Source organism: Centruroides sculpturatus, unplaced genomic scaffold, assembly GCF_000671375.1.
Source record: "Centruroides sculpturatus isolate CEXI.00-Female unplaced genomic scaffold, Cexi_2.0 scaffold201, whole genome shotgun sequence".
Taxonomy (NCBI): Eukaryota; Metazoa; Arthropoda; class Arachnida; order Scorpiones; family Buthidae; genus Centruroides; species Centruroides sculpturatus.
In genome coordinates, this window is record NW_019384432.1 from 784,654 (window position 1) to 799,065 (window position 14,412).

The window sequence follows — 14,412 nt, forward strand, 5'->3', positions numbered from 1 at the left end:
GTTTTCAGGAGAAAAACAGCATGAATATATAGTCCATCAGGAGTCACTACCCTGACTCCCCGCCAAGTAAAAAAGTAACTGACTAACTACATATATAGTGTTGCCGATTTTCGGAGGTCGATTTCTCTGCCCCCCAAACACCGTTGTATTTTTTCATTGTTTCTCTGCCCTGCAAACTGGCCGGCCAATTCCCAAAATCAAGAAAGGATCGGACATTGGCATTTCCCGATTTGGCCTGACACTTTCCATTTTGGCCGATTTCTGGTTTGGCCGTAAAATAAATAATATACTAGAAATAGTGTCCTACATTTAAAATGGAATTGATTTATCTATACTGAATGTTACTGAAACACCACAGTTAAGCAGTTACGAGGTATCCTAATTTTCGAATTCTTTCGGAAACGTGAGACATCATTCAAAAAAATTTTAGAAAGGACTCACTTCTGATCCATTGACATTAACACATGACATATACAGTAGAACCTCGATTATTTGGACCTCTATTATCTGAATTTTCGATTATCCGGATTGTTTAAAATAAACAAAAATTTTACGAATTTGCTGATTTGCACTTGGCGAATTACGAAACTGTTTATGTACGTGACGGAATGCATAACTTTTTTCGTTTCAACAGTCTCATTCAGCACAGTGGTCGTAAACCCTTAAATATATTTTACGTCGTAATAAAAGTATAACTTGACATACGTATTTATAAATTATTTATATTCAAATTACATCATTTCTATGACCAAGGGCGGCTTAAGGCATGGACGACGTGAGCGACCGCCTATGCTTCATGGTCCTCGCGCCTCGATGGTTTATGCATTACTTAAAAGTCGCGAATGCGACGAAAAAATTTTACTCATCATAAAACGATAAATAGTTTGTCAAATTTTTATTCATAAAAATGCAGTTTCAACTGCTTTTTATTTTATAAAATCCGTCTTCTTGTTCCACGAGAGGGCCTTTTAAACAATAGGTAGTCTGTTAGCGCTGGTCAGTAGTAATCCAAATTCAATACAAACATTAGTTTCTTCAAAATTTGATCACGATTTAAATACAGTATTTATTTTTAATATTACCGATATGTCATCGAAAAGAAAACGTGTTGTATTATCATTAAAAGACAAATTAAAGTATTTGTTTCGATTATTCGAAATTTTCCTTATCTGGACTACCGTCATCTTCAATTAGTCCGGATAATCGAGGTTCTACTGTATGTTTTTCTATTCTGAAAATTGTTGCAACAAATGTTTGCAGTTTCATTGAATACAATCGTACCCAGCAAAAATAAACAAATAACGTGACCACCACCTTATTGCTTGCTGAGGGAGTTTTATTAAAATCGAACGCTTTCGATCCACTTAACGGATCATCATCAGGATAGAATATACTAAAATGGAATACAACATAAATGGAACAATATGTTCAAAAATTCAAAAATATCCANTCGTGCCTTGGTTAGAAGGGCTTTTCTATACTGCGACAACATTATAGACCGGGTTACTAAGATTGAAAGGATCATACAGTTAGCAGAAGCCTTAGGATACAAGAGAAATATTATAACGGGTATTGTTAGAAAATTTGAGAAGAAAAATGATAAAGTCTCCAGACAAGGTCCATCCAAGTACACAAAATTTACATTCAACAAATGTTTAGGAGGAATTATGAAGGAAATTGCAAGCGTTAAAGGTTCAAAGGTGATTTTGAAAAGAGCTCCCAATTTATATAAAATTCTTAGAAACGATAAAGGGGTTATTAAAAAAGTAAATAAGGCAGGTGTTTACAAAATTCCATACGAGAACCAGCTATTAGGAATAAAAAAAGATTACGTAGGAGTTACTACCAGAAACCTCGGGGTAAGGATTAGGGAACATAAGTATGATGCTAGAAAAGGGTCTAATACAACAATATTGGCCCAGATGGCGCAGGCCCAAGGATCCCTGATTGGATGGGAGGAAGCGGAAGTCGTGAGACAGGTGCACTCACCAACCTTGGCGAGGACGGCCGAAAAAATGGAGATATACAGGAGCAAACTTAAAGACGGATGCATTAATGCTAGGGATGCGGAAGGTCTTCCCTCGGCTTGGAAATTTGCCGTTAAGAAGTTTACAAGTAGCGCATCAACTGAAATATGATATTTATTTGATTTAAAGGAAACTTATTATTAATGTTTGGTCGTCGTAGTATATTATTTATTATTTGTATATTCTATCCTGATGATGATCCGTTAAGTGGATCGAAAGCGTTCGATTTTAATAAAACTCCCTCAGCAAGCAATAAGGTGGTGGTCACGTTATTTGCAATATATTTGATTTACAATCAAGAGTTATTTTTTGTGCAATCTTGTCTGACTTGATATATATATTTGCAAGAAAGTGGAGTAATAGATTATTAGTGTTGTTATTTATATAGAAATGACTGAGTTACTATTTTAAAATGTAACACCAAGAAAGACAATTATGAAATTTTTCTATGAAATCTTCAGAAAGTAATTGATATCGTGAAACTAATTCCCAATCCAATAAATCTTGTCAGTTAAAGTATCAGTAGTTAAATGTTGATATTTTAGGACTAAATTTAATTCTAATTTTTGTATGTTATTTTTAACGAATGTATTTGATAGATTTTGGTATTGTGATATTTTTTCCAATCAATAGAGTATCTGTATTTATTAATGAATTGATCATTTAATAATTGATATAAAACTGTTTTCATCTACTGGTAAAAAATATTTTTTTTTTCCCAATCAATTGGCATGGTAGATGGTGGTGTTTGTAAGTTTAAAAAGTAAAAAAATCAACTTGTTATAGATAGATATATTTATTTTGTAATCGAATATAAAACAATTTTTTATATTCGAATAGAAATTGATCACAATATATTTTAACTATAAAATTATATAGTTTTATAATGTTAAATCAGGAGGAGTAGATGCTAACATATATTGATGTTTTAAACATTTGCCACAACAAAGAATTTTATCGTTACAATAACAATTATTTTTATCATCATCATAATTTTTTTGTTTTCACATTCATCATCACTAATTTCAATTATATTTTCTACATAACTTTCTTCTATGATATTATTTCTAGTAACATTTTTTGTACATTACTAGAGTTTTTAAAAAAGATTTTTCAAATAGTATTGAATGGTATGTTTTTCAAAAATAATTTGAGTTATTACATCCCCTTCTTTTATTATAAAGTCATCATCTCCAAAGTTATTTATTAATATTCCAATGTTGTCTCTGTAATCAGAATCAATAATATTTGCATTGAGTAATATATTATGTTTTAAAAAAAATGATGATTTTTCCACTATTCTTCCATAACAATTGTTTGAAATTTGTATAGTTATATTGATGAATAATTTGTATTATTGATATTAAGAAGAATAATGCCATTTCTGTTTCTTTTGTTTTTATAAATGCGAATTGAAATTTTGAGTTTAAATTAAGTTCTTTCTTTGTTTTTATAAATTCAATTCGCATTTATAAAAACAAAAGGAACAGAAATGGCATTATTCTTCTTAATATCAATAATACAAATTTAATATCAATAATTGATGAATAATAATTTTTGTTCTTTTAATGATATAATTCTCTGTTCTAAATAAATCATATACCACACCATATTTTTTAGGTAATTTTGCTTTTTCAGAAAGAGATTTAAAACATACAATTTCTATAATAAAAAATAATAATAAAACTTACATATTATAAATTAATTAATTATCATTTATCAAAAATAGAAACAATAGTGTCCAAATGATTTTACATCTTTACTATTGTCTAAAATAAATTTTTTGTCATAAAATGGGGGGAAAATTTTATTTTGAATATAAGTTGTTACCATATGATTTTTACTCGTAATTCCATATTGTTGATGTCTTAAAAGTTATTATTATTAAATAAAATTGCTTCATATTCTTCACAATTAAATGTTTTTACAATAGATTTCTTCTTTTTGCAGTTTTTTTTATTTCCTTCCTCATAAATGTAAGAGTATATTTTTGATTTTAATAAACAAAATTCTGCTATTGGTTTTGGTAAAGTTTCATCTTTAAAATACACTAATTTATTTTTGTTAGTTTCATTATGTAATTTATGAGTTTTTGCATAATTACTAAAATCAAAGTTATCTAGAAATGATTTAAAATCATATAATCATTATTTGTAAAAATTTCCGTTGTTAAAGAATCTGTATCAGTATATAATAAATTAACATTATTACCATATTTAAAAAAAAATATTCTATAGTATGTTTTATATATATGTAATTTACTTAATTCTAAAACTATAAAACCTGTATAAATCAGTTTATTCAAACACACAATAGTCTTTTTCATTTTAAAAAAGTAAGAGAATTATTAATAATTTGAAAATTTTCTAATGATGGTTAAAATAAATATTTATCACATTGATTTTTGGTAGTAGCAGCTTTTAAATTTAAATGTTTTCTCACATTTTGACATGTTTTTCCAAAAAACTATTATACATAAGTTTAAAAAATAATTTATCAAAATCATTAGTTGCTTCTTCTCTTTTTTTGATTATTGAATAAGATAATTTTTTAACCATACATCCTGACTAAATGCCAATACTCTGGATTTTTTTAAAATTAAACCTCCTCCTCCTAAATAAAATTTTAAATTTCTATCATCAACTATATAATTTTTTTTATCAAAAAGAGTTGAAACAAATTTTTTATTCGAATTGCTATATTTTAAATCTAAAGTAATTAATAATGACTTTTGATAATTTGATAATAATTCATATGGAATATTAACATGTACAGCTAATGGTAAATCGTTATGATAATCATGAATATTTTCAGGATATTTTAAAATCAACTTCTAAAAGATATCCAGTACTATTATCATCAGGTATATTTAGAATGTTTAAAGTATCTATTTCATATTGTTTTAACCATCTAAAATTATTTATAGGTAAATACATACTCATTACATAACCATATAAGTTATTAGCATCTATTGATACAATATAATTAGTCAGTTGAGATTTATTGTAAGTATCTGAAAATAATGGATTATTTGCTTTTGCAAATCATTTTCTATTTAAACTTATTCCTCCTCTAATTCCTTTTTCTCTAAATATATATTTGTCAACATTGTTAAATAATTCATTCTATTTTTGTTGTTTTTAATCCACAATTCCATGTAAAATCAGGTGTAGTTATAAAATATACTGGCTCTAAATTATAATGTTTTAAACTTAATAATCTAAAATTTCGAAATACATCTGCTGATAATAATGTATCTACATACTGATATAATTTTAAATAATCTTTAAAAGTTTTTCAGTTAAATTTATTCCAAACTAATTTAGCATGATTATAATCATCATTGAATATATTTTCTCCAGTTATTTCATTATAAAAATTATTTTTTGTTGGTAAACAATTTTAATTTAATACCTTTTCATGACTAAAATAAGAATATGAAAAATTCCTTTTCTTTTTAATAATTCTTTGTTTTTATTTTTAAAAACTTGATTAAAAATCAGAAAATTATAATTTGTCTTTTTAAATTTTCAGTTAAATTAAAGGAGAATTTAAAAAATAATATCTATAAATTTAAGAGTGTCTTGCAAATATATATTAAGTCTTAGACAGGATTGCACAAAAATAACTCTGTAAGTCAAATATATTATATCAACATTATTCCAAAACCAAACCAAAAATTTTAAGTGTAATCTATCTTGTATTGTACTGTACATTATATTTCGCCATAGAAATTTGTAATCCAAAGTGTATCAAACATATGCTATTAGATTGTGCAGAAAGTAAGTTCATTTTTTCCCTGTGGAAAAAAACACAATATTTTTATAATAATTAAATATTTTATTGAATGATATATATCAACCATTTTGGTCAAATACCTGTTGTAATTGTTTCTGGTAGTAACATGATTTCACATTCATAAAAGTTTTGATCGTTGCTTACAAAAAACTGATCCAAGTAATTTTTGACATTGTCATTTCAAGTAAATGTGTCACAGTTAAAAAAAATTTGTATAGACTGGAACAAGTAAATAATCTGAGTGTACTTGATCTGGCGAATATGGTTGGTGTGATAGTACACCCATCTAAGTTATAACAGTTTCTGATCAGTTACCAAACTTGTGTGAAATTTGACATTATCGTGGTAAAACACTACACCTGTTTTGTTGATCAATTCTTGCTGTCTTTTCTGTTTGATGATATTACTCAATTTGTTTACTCGATGGCAACACACTTTTGAATCAATTTTTAAATTGTCTGGTAAAAGCTCCAAAAAAAATTTCCTTAAAATCCCACCAAAGAGAGCATCTCTCTTTAAGAACATGTGGAATCCATATATCGAGCTTTGAAACGAAACCAATTTATTTCAAGTAATCATAAACAGTTCAATTTGACAAATTTAATCTCTTAGTGATTTTACATGTTGTTATTTGGCAGTTTGCTTCAATCGGTACCTTTATTTTGTTTTCATTGGCTTCAACTGGCCGTCCAGAACGTAGTGCATCTTCAATATTGAACTTCCCAGAACAAAATTTTGTAAACCAGTTTTGGCACTGTCGTTCTGTCAATACATCTTCTCGATACACGTCACACGATTTTTTTTTCTCGTTTGAACAGCATTCTTACCTTTTCGGTAATAAAAGAGCAAAATATGCCGAAAATGCTGCTTCCGATGTTCCATATTTGATGGGATACAAAAAATAAACAATTGCACAAAATCAAACAAAATTTTTTACAAATAAGCCTTAAAATGCTAGCTGTCAAAATATATAATGATAATATGGTTTAGAATGAAAATGGCGGGAAAAATACAACTTATCCGTCTAGTGGTAAAAAAAAAGAACTTACTTTCTGAACAGCCCAATACTTATAGGCATACCTTAATAATATGATAGATTTGGTTCCTAACAAGTGACTTTTTTTCTTTTTTACTTGGAAATGTATATAAAGCCTAAAAATACAATGTCAAAGTAAAGATAAATGAATAAAGCATGCTGTTAACATTAAAACCTTCCTAAGAGCAAGTCAAGCTCTATAATTAATAAAATGCTTTAAAACAAGATATCCCTGTATCCAGTCTGAAATATGCATGTCAAACTCTTCTGAAAATTCTTGATTCAAATGTTTCTTTGAATTTGTTTATTATTTTTAAAGAATATACAGTGAAACCTGCCAATGTGACCACCTCTGTAACAAGGCCAATCTTTCAATGCTGATCAATTTTATTTTGCTTGAAATTTACTCCATGGATTTTAGGCCTAGTTTTTCTCTGTATAACCACCTCTGTATTGACCACCTGTTTATTATGTGATGTAACTACTATTAGATCTTATTTTCCTGAAATGTAACCTGTTAAATCAACTACTTTATAGAGTATAGCAAGTAGTTTTTAGTTTTTAACTACTAGTGACTCACATGGCATGGGGAATAACAAATTCTATTTGCAGGTCAATATCTGCCTCCCATCTATGGTAGTATTTACTTCAAAAAAGTTGTAAATCCATTACTAGAAGTTACTTCAATATTGCAATATTCAAGTAACTTTTAGTAATGGATTTACAATAGATGCTCTAAGAAAAAAACTTCAATCCAAATTTCATTAAAAATGTTAAATACATTATTTAAACAATATGTAAGATTACATTGCCAATCACAGGATTTTTATAATACGAGGGGCAATCAAAAAGTTCCTGGAATTGTGATCCTGCACTGTAGTGGCACAAGATATGACAATGCAGACCTAATCACCTTAAAAGTAGATCCCTCTCGCACATACACACTTGTTCTATTGATATTGACACTCTTGAAAGTAGGCATGGAATGCTTTCTTTGGAATCTTCCAGAGTTGGACTGTCGCATTCGATATGACGTCCTCCCTGCTTCCAAAATGTGTCCATTTGAAACCCATTTTGAAAATAGGGAACATCCAAAAGTCACTGGGAGCAAGATCTGGAGAGTAAGATCTGAGTGATGACATGAATGCTTTAGTCAGTGAGGAATTGCTGCACAAAAAGTGATGTGTGACTCAGTGCATTGTTGTGATGAAGAAACCATTGTCCATGCTATCAATACTTGTTGGGTCACTTCCTCTGTACTGCATCGCACAACCTATTCAAAACTTTCTCCAATTTGCATATGAACTTAATATTTGCACACTGCTCAAACTGAAACATTGCACCAAATGATAAGCAGTCACACCCAACAAAATGCTACAGTAATGACTGTGCAGGGCTAAACTTGTATGACCATTATCAAACTTGCAAATAGACAAGCTTATGCATTGCTGTGGTGGGAAGCTCAGCATATCTTACACTGCATTTTATAACTGTAGGTAAATTGCCCCTTGTATAGTTGAAACTGTGCAGTAATTTCTAATAAAAGATCATTACTGGCTAGATCTTTGCATACCCACTGCAAGAACTTGTAACACTTCCTGTTTTTTCCACCTTTTTTATCACCTTTCATTATCCCATAGATCTTTCTTTTATTGCATAGCCTCACATATGTCTCCATTGAATAGTATTTGTATCACAATTTTTATTTTTACAAAACCAAATGTAAATTCATTCTTTATAATATGTAATTAATTTTAATTTTTTCCTCATCGTGTTATTTTTACTTTGTTATTGTTATTTATTAATGTTTAATATTTTATTGGGGGTTTCTTATTCGGGGAGCAGAAATCAACTGTCTTTAGATGTTTCCAAATGTAAAAAAAAAAAATTACTAATGTTTGCAATGTATTCCTTGCAGGATATAGAAGGGTATTACAGTAGAGTCCCCATTCATCCTGTTTTTCCTGGGACAGTCCCAGTTTTTGATAAAATGTCCTGGTGTACTGATTTTTCCCCCAAATGTCCCACTTTTTATAGGAAGTAATGAAATATGTATGTAGACACAGTGTGATATAAGAAGTTAGCAGTGTTACAGAATAAATATTGACTATAAATCAGTACACTAGAAATTTTTATGTTCAACTTTGGAAATTTACTTGTTTCTATCTGGAAATCCTGTCCAGCAGACTGATTGGAAAGACAATTCATATGTGACAGTTTGAGCATATCATACTATTTGTAGAAGATTCATAGAATTGTTATAATTGTTTATTATCTTTCATCTGAATAATGCCAAAATGTAAGTGCAGTATAAAGGATAATATTAGAAGAGAATTTCTCTTTATTTCTTAAATGTGAAAACCTAAAGTGAAATGGATAAAACAGTTATCACTGGAAGCACAGGAATACACCTTTGCTTATCACATGGTGGTGTATAACCACAGCTTTAAGTCAATGAACTGCACAAATGCCATCATAAAAAAACTTTTAAATGATAAATTCAAATGTTTGCAAACAAAGTGTAAAACAATAATCACTAATGTTATTGAGCCATTTGTAATAAAGCATATTAATGAAGAGCTGAAAGAAGCACATTTCATATCAGTATTAATTGAAGCATGAAACCACTTCAATTGGTTTGATGTGTCAATTAACACTAATGTTAAGTTAATGCCTCTAGTCATGAGATATTATCATGCAGAAAAAGGAATTAAGGTGAAGGTGTTGGAATTACTTAATTTAGGTGATGAAAGTTTAGAACTGTTATTTTTTTTTGTGTTGGAAGTGTTAATGAAGTTTGTCTCCTTGAAAAGGTTACAGCTATAACAGCAAATACAGTAAACTCCTGATTATCCGTGCGCAGATTATCCGTGAATGAATTTAATTTTAAAAAATAATTATATGTGTATGTTTTTTTTAAATAGTTGCTCGCTTTCATGTTTACGCATCCTATAAGTGTGCATGTGTTCCTATTTAGATGTTTGAAGCGGGTGGTGGGAGTATCTGAAGTCAGCTGGACTGGTTTTAGTTAGGCAGCTTCTTTCGCGACAGACGTTTCTTTTCGGAGGAGAAAACAATACTGAGTACATTTATACAAAGTTTTGTTTAGTTGCATGTTATAATATGTATTACAATTTAAGATTTGATTATATGTATATATGTATAATACATATTATACATAATATTTTTTTCAAATAACTCTCCCACAAATACTTTTAGTGTAAAATTACGTAAAATAAGATGTTTTTTTTTAATTTTCAGATAAGTACCCTTAAAATGCCTAATAATCGAAANTTTGGAAATTTACTTGTTTCTATCTGGAAATCCTGTCCAGCAGACTGATTGGAAAGACAATTCATATGTGACAGTTTGAGCATATCATACTATTTGTAGAAGATTCATAGAATTGTTATAATTGTTTATTATCTTTCATCTGAATAATGCCAAAATGTAAGTGCAGTATAAAGGATAATATTAGAAGAGAATTTCTCTTTATTTCTTAAATGTGAAAACCCAAAGTGAAATGGATAAAACAGTTATCACTGGAAGCACAGGAATACACCTTTGCTTATCACATGGTGGTGTATAACCACAGCTTTAAGTCAATGAACTGCACAAATGCCATCATAAAAAAACTTTTAAATGATAAATTCAAATGTTTGCAAACAAAGTGTAAAACAATAATCACTAATGTTATTGAGCCATTTGTAATAAAGCATATTAATGAAGAGCTGAAAGAAGCACATTTCATATCAGTATTAATTGAAGCATGAAACCACTTCAATTGGTTTGATGTGTCAATTAACACTAATGTTAAGTTAATGCCTCTAGTCATGAGATATTATCATGCAGAAAAAGGAATTAAGGTGAAGGTGTTGGAATTACTTAATTTAGGTGATGAAAGTTTAGAACTGTTATTTTTTTTTGTGTTGGAAGTGTTAATGAAGTTTGTCTCCTTGAAAAGGTTACAGCTATAACAGCAAATACAGTAAACTCCTGATTATCCGTGCGCAGATTATCCGTGAATGAATTTAATTTTAAAAAATAATTATATGTGTATGTTTTTTTTAAATAGTTGCTCGCTTTCATGTTTACGCATCCTATAAGTGTGCATGTGTTCCTATTTAGATGTTTGAAGCGGGTGGTGGGAGTATCTGAAGTCAGCTGGACTGGTTTTAGTTAGGCAGCTTCTTTCGCGACAGACGTTTCTTTTCGGAGGAGAAAACGATACTGAGTACATTTATACAAAGTTTTGTTTAGTTGCATGTTATAATATGTATTACAATTTAAGATTTGATTATATGTATATATGTATAATACATATTATACATAATATTTTTTTCAAATAACTCTCCCACAAATACTTTTAGTGTAAAATTACATAAAATAAGATGTTTTTTTTAATTTTTAGGTAAATATCCTTAAAATGCCTAATAATCGAAAGAAAGTCATACTTACTATAAAACAAAAACTAACGTTAATTGAAAGATTTGAAAAAAGGTGAATCTACATGTTGTATTTTAGAAATAAATAATTATAGTTCGGATTATCCGTGCCACCTCTCCCCACCATTAGCCCGGATAATTGGGAGTTTACTGTAATACAAATATGAACTTCAGTGAAAAGAAGAGAAAGGAAAAGAATAATTTGTACTTAAAAAAGTAAGAAAACACTAGCAACAATTTAGTTGGCATTGGTTGTCCTGCCCATATGATACATAATGCTATGTAAACTGCTACAGATTTCCTACTCATAAATCTTCAGTTAATACTTAAGAAGATTTACCAACATTTCCACATTTATTGTGCACAAGTTGAGGAACTCCAATTATTTTGCAAATTTACCAATACAGAGTATAAAACTATTGGTAACAGCAAGACAAGATGGCTATCTCTCTTGCCTGCAATCCAGAGAGTTATTGATTTTTCCCAGCATTGAAGTCATATTTCCTTTTCATTGACAAATGTCCTATCAGTCTAAAAAAATTTCTTTGAGAATCTACTTTCATTTATACTTCTACATATCCTTGCTAACCAGTTAAAAATCTTTTCTGATACCATCAAATATTTTGAAAAGCAAGAGATAACAGTAATTGAAGTAAAGGATGAAGTAAACAAACAAAAGTAAATTGCAGGAAGGCAGAAAAGATTCTTACTAATACTGTGAGAAATCAGTTGCAAGAGTTAGAAAAAGAAGGGCATGTAACAGTTAAAAAATTTGAAAGTTATGCAGTAGATTTCTGTGACACTTCCATTGAATGAATACATTCAGGAGAGGTGTACACCATTTCTCATGCCTCTCCAGTGTATGGATTGGGTCAATTTGAAGAGAAAGGAGCCTATGTCTTGAAAGAATTTACAAGAAAGCTACATATTCAAGAAGAAAGTGTCACCAAATTTTACTGTGAATGAAGAGAACTTATTTGAGGAGTTTGATGTGTGAAAAAAATATTGTGAAAGCAAATTTGAAGTGTGGAGTAAGCTGAAAGATCAGTGTCAGTGAAAAATGGTGTGATATGTTCACTCATTTTACAAAGCAGGATATAAATGTTGAGAATCTAAAATAGTTAGTTTTTGTTTGACATTATCAGAATACAATGCAGCTGTTGAACATGTTTTTTCATTAATAAGTACACTATGGACAGATGAAAAAAACAGACTTAAAATTGAGACAGTGAAGGATCTAAAGACCCATTTTAAGGAATTCTCATGCTGAATTTTATGTCAAAATATCGAAAGAAAAAACACTTCTAAAACAGGTTCATAAATCTGATATCATATTTACATGGATTGTCCTGCATGTCAATCTATCCAAGGGAAATCAGGTATGGAAATATTTCATTTTCAGATATTTCGATTTAAATGAGGTTATACATGCCTCTTTAAAGAAAGCATTAAAAAAATGAGTGTGTTACATCAAATGAAAATGAACATGTTTTTATTTTAAAACTGGGAAACTGTCAGCATTAAACCTATAATCTTAGTTTTTGATATAGTTTCTTTATTTTGTCTTTTTTCTAACAATGTAAAATACTTGTGAAATTCCAAAAGTGCTTTTTTTGTGTGTATTTGATTGTTATTTGATTCAAAAATGCAAGAATAAACATTAAATTTAAGAAACTGGTGGTAAATTATCTCAACTTACATGATTAACATCAGCTTTGTAGAGAAATTTTAGAGGAAGGTGTTATTTTTAAGGTCAGGATGGATGTCAGTGTAGCCACATTGACTTACTACTACTCTCTTCCTGATTTTGTCAGTCAAATTATAATAATAATACAGTAGCACGTCGATTATCCGAATCAATTGGGGACTGGGATTGTTTGGAAGATCGATATTTCGGATAACTGATTATGTACAAAAAAAATATATTAATTTATCCCATCTTGACATTTTTCTCCGTTGCGTGTCACTTTGCGTTGAATTTTGGTTGATGTTAAACCTAATGAAGACTATTGTATCGTTAAAAATTACTTTATTTTGTACGAACAAAATAAATATATTGAAAAATATAAAAACAATAAAAAATTATACTTCAGAAGTTAAATTAATTTAGTATCAAAAACGTAAAATATTTGAGTAACCCAAGACATACCCAAAGACTGCAGCGCCACAGCACTGGCAAAAATTTAAATTTGCCGACCGGAATTCTTTTGGATAATTGACGTTTTGGATGATTGACTTTCGGATAATCGACTCTCTACTGTATATAGTGGGTGATTGGTTAACGAACAAATTGGATAACGAACACTTTCGCAAAAGATTTTTATGATCGGATGAACACTTCACTGAACAAACATAAAAAGAAGTGATGAAAATAGCAAATACTGATTGATTTTTCCTTGTCTTCAGGTAACAATTTGAAACTTTTCGGAGCACTGGAGACATCCACATTGACGCTCAACCAAGAATATACTGATCAGATAGTATTCCTCTGAACTTTGAAACTCTCCCTTGTAATTCCAGCCTTTTATTTTTCTGACAGAAACAATTCTTTTATAGTATTCGCAAGACTGTCGGGTAGGGTAGGGAACTTGTTAAGTTTTGCGTCAAATTTTATTTTCAAAAGGTAAAATAGAAAAGGTAGAAAGTGGGCAGAAGATGTCTGATGTTGCTGGGCTGTATAGCTTGAACAAATCTACAGTAGGGCACAGTTCAATCTTATCTAAGAAAGATACAGTATAATCAAGAAGACTCAAGCAGCTAAAGGAGTAACAAAATTCACATCTGAGAAATAAAGAACATTGAAGAGCTCATAATGGAATCTGAAACGGATCTGGTGACAGAAGAACACCAAAAACTCTTGAATGAAGAACACCAAGAAACTCAGTGAGATATGTTTTATTATGAAAAAGAGGATTAATGCCGATACCTGCTATTAATTAAAGACCTTTTGAAGAAGTGGGGGATATCAGATCAACGGTCTTAGAATGGCATACAAACCAGGTTGAAGTTAATAGGCTTGGGGATCTCTACAATTACAATGCTATTATTACTTATGAAAATCCTGAAGAAGAGAGAAAAGCAATTGACATTAGACAGATTCTTTAAC

At 29.6% G+C, this 14,412-nt stretch overlaps 1 pseudogene; it reads left to right on the forward strand.

Annotated features, from left to right (window-relative positions):
- The first annotated feature begins 1,922 nt into the window (after positions 1–1,922).
- LOC111619776 overlaps positions 1,923–14,412 on the forward strand; it is a 25,114-nt pseudogene continuing 12,624 nt past the window's right edge.